This window comes from Helianthus annuus, chromosome 5, assembly GCF_002127325.2.
Source record: "Helianthus annuus cultivar XRQ/B chromosome 5, HanXRQr2.0-SUNRISE, whole genome shotgun sequence".
Lineage (NCBI taxonomy): Eukaryota > Viridiplantae > Streptophyta > Magnoliopsida > Asterales > Asteraceae > Helianthus > Helianthus annuus.
The window spans coordinates 37,875,468-37,879,580 of NC_035437.2; positions in this window are offsets into that span (position 1 = coordinate 37,875,468).

Genomic DNA, 4,113 nt, shown 5'->3' on the forward strand with positions numbered 1-4,113 from the left:
ACTCTAACGGGTTAGATGGTGTTGTTATGAATTGTTGCCATGATTTGTTAGCTTAGTTAGTAGTTTCGGCCAAAATTGCTATCTTGGTGAATTTATGTGCAAGATTTGTAAAATGAACTCGGTTGTGATTTAATCTAGTTTATGCATGTCTCGGTGGTTGCATTGTGTTTATCGGTGTCGCTTTCCTTGACTAAGTGAGGTTAGAAAACTCCTAACGGATGACTAACTTATTTTTAGGAGATTTTTGTAGACATTAATCAATTGCACGTTAAAGAACAATTTTAGGTGGTTAAAGTGTGTTTATCGTTTTAACTTTCCGAATGATTGTCATGTTAAGATTCCCGAAAGGGATACTAATTGTCTTAAATTGGAAAATTGACCGAATGCTTCTAGTGCCAAAACTGACTTAGATGACATGCTTTGGTTGTGTATTAAGCAAGGCTATTTTTATATAATTTACTATGTTTTATAAATATTTGTTTATGCTTACTTTAGTTTAATTAAAAACCAAACAACTTATGTTTTTACCGGTAATTTAGTGACAAAGGTCTAGTATTATTTTTCCGCCCATTTCCGTGGATCGATACTTGGTTCTTACCGATACTTTACTACATATATGACGGGGTACGCTTGCCTCTTTCGTGTGTGTTTTGATGTACAAGTAATAATCACTTTTATAAATTTAAAACCAAATCGTGTGTAATTTCATTGTAAAAATATGTGTAGTCACGCACACGTCAAATTTTTGGCGCCGTTGCCCGAGATGTGGCGAGTTTTAGGAACGACCCGAGTCATTATGTTATCGGTGTATATACTTGTTAATATTTGTGTATATTTTCGTGATTTTTTATTTGTTGATTTATTTGTTAATATTTCTAGCTTTTAATTCAATTTATTCATTTTCGTGATTCCTTTTTTACACTTGTAAATTTTTATTCTATTTATTTGTTCAAATCCGGATTTATTTATTCATTTATTCGTTGAATTTTCGTCTCTTAAAAATCGTTTTTTACACTAGCCGATTCGATTGTATTCATTGCTTTAATTTTTTTTAAAAATTTCGGCCCATTTTTGGATTTTTATAAATTTTTCAGCTCATTTTTATACATATTCTGTTTCTATTCAGCTAAAAAAAACAACATTATTATATTAATAAAATATTCATTGTGTCAGTTTTTCGTTTGCAGGTTGATATCCTCAACTCCCGCGCCCGCTATTGCTGAGCCGACTGACAAACCAGCGCATAATCTTAGAAGAAGTAAGAGGCTGCACGAAAGGTCACTTGTCATTGCACAACGCATTGCAAATGCAATCGACGAGCCGGTGACTATCTCTGAAGATGAAAGCTCAGGGGACGAGGAGAGAGTCGTCATGGCGGACGACGACCGCCTGTTGAATGAAACAAATCAGCCCGGAAGGGCAGGCCTGGAGCCGAGTATCCTTCAGCCTACTATAGATACTTCTACTTTTGAAATTAGACCTAGTATTATTAATATGGTGCAAAATTCTGTACAGTTTGACGGACGTGAGCATGAAGATCCTGGGAGGCATATCGCTGCTTTTCTCGCTGTCTGTTCGACATTTAGGATTACAGGTGTTTCGGAGGATGCGATTCGGTTGAGGTTGTTTCCGTTTTCGTTACGTGACAAAGCTAGAGCTTGGCTTATGTCACTTCCTGCCGGGTCCATCAGGACCTGGAAACAGTTGGCGGAGCAGTTTATACAGAAATATTTTCCACCTGAGAAAACAAACAAGCTACGGAACCGGATTGTTTCCTTTCGCCAGGACGAGGGCGAGTCGTTGCATGCGGCTTGGGAGAGATTCAAGGATTTGTTGATTGATGTGCCACATCATGGCTTCTCCAAGCGTCAGCTGGTTTTGACGTTCTATCAGGCGCTCAGCTATAATACGCAGGAGCGATTAGACGTGAACGCGGGAGGCGATCTTAGAACTAAGACGCCGACTGAAGCGTATGATATTCTAGAAAAAGCTGCGTTGAAATCCAGCTCGCATCGAGATAGAGATAGAGGTTGGGCATCATCATCATCTCGCTCAGGAGTTCATGCTGTAGACGACTACACGGCCATTAATGCACAAATCTCAGCTCTTGCATCGAGATTCGACAGGTCCTAGATGGTTGCGCATGCTGGCTCAGGATGTGACCAGTGCGGAGTGTCACACGAGCATGGGGCATGTTTTCAGGGAGTCGTATATGAGGGCCACGAGGAAGTAGATTTCGTGAGTAATCAAGTGAGGTCGCAGAACAACCCGTACAGTAACACCTATAATCCCGGTTGGAGAAATCACCCAAATTTTGGGTGGCGAGCGAACGCAGGCAATCAAAATCCTTTGGGATTTACTCAGCGTGCTCCAGCGCCTCAGCAGGGTCAGCAGTACCAGCAGTACAACCAACCCTACTAGCAGCGTCCATATTCGTACCAGAATCAGGGCACTGGGAGTAGCTCCTAGCAGCAGGCCCCTCAGTCTAGTTCCAAGCTGGAGGATATGATGGCTTAGCTTCTCTCTAGCTCTGAAAAACGATACCAACAAAGCGAAGATCGTTTTCTAGCTAACGAGGGAGAAATGAGGAGTCAGAAAGTCTCGATTCAGAATATCGAGAATCAGGTTGGTCAGCTGGCGCAGATGATGTCCAAAAGGCCCCCAGGTGGTCTTCCGGGTAATACAGAACCAAACCCGGGCGGGCATGTGAATGCGATTATGACCAGGAGTGGAAAAACTACCGGACCCGTCATATCGGACTCAGCACCGATCACTGAAGTGGTCCCGACTGACACACCGGACGAGGTGCAAGCCAGGCTACGCCCAGCAAGTACAACACAAGTCCAGGAGCCGGTCAAAGATTACACTCCACCAGTACCTTATCCAGGCAGGCTGAAGAAACAGAAGAACGAAGAGCAATACGGTAAATTCCTTGAGTTGTTTAAGCAACTACACATTAATATACCGTTTGTTGAAGCCTTGGCCCAGATGCCAAAGTATACGAAATTCCTAAAGGATATCCTCTCGAATAAACAGAAGCTCGAGGATATATCATGTGTGGTGATGAATGAAACTTGTTCCGCCGTTCTGCAAAACCGTCTGCCCAGGAAAATGAGAGATCCTGGTAGCTTTACGCTCCCTGTTTGATTGGAAACATGTCTGTTAGCCATGCATTGGCTGACTTGGGAGCGAGTATCAACCTATGCCGTATAAGGTTTTTACAAAGCTGGATATGGGTGAGCTGTCACCCACTAGGATGAGCATTCGGTTGGCAGATCGCTCAATAAAGTATCCGCGCGGATTTGTGGAAAACATGCTTGTAAAAATCGATAAATTTGTTTTCCCCGTGGATTTTGTTATCCTTGATATGGACGAAGATTCAAGAGTGCCTTTAATACTTGGACGCCCGTTCCTCAACACAGCGAGGACGATTGTTGATGTGGCAGCTGGCCAAATCACGCTCCGAGTAAATGATGAGCACGTGACATTTGATATTAAAAGATCAATGCAGCATCCGCAAAGTCACGATGACATGCTTTACTATGTCGACATTGTCGACGCATGTGTGTGCTCTCATTTTCAAGGCACTGTTGACGAGATTGATTCGGACACACGTCTGTCGTGTAGGGACCTGATTGGCATTACGCAGGAGGGCCACGATTTCGAGCAGCCAGTCTATCAGATTGGTGACGATGGTTCCCAGAGTCCGGAGAGATTTCTAGAAATTGGTCATGTAAAAGAGGAGGAAGCAAAGCCTTCGGTTGAAGATCCGACGCCTTTGGAGTTGAAAGAACTCCCGCCACATCTCGAGTATGCATTTCTTGACGAGGAGCATCGCTTACCGGTCATAATTTCGGCATCATTGGAAAAGGATGAGAAAAATCTGCTTCTCGAGGTTCTGAGACTTCATAAGAGAGCCATTGCATGGAAAATCATGGATATCAAGGGCATCAATCCTTCTTTTTGTACTCACAAGATTCTGATGGAAGACGAGTACAAACCATGTGCACAGCATCAGAGGCGTTTAAATCCAAATATGCAGGACGTGGTGAAGAAGGAGGTGATTAAGTTGTTGGATGCCGGCATGATTTATCCTATTTCGGACTCTGTGTG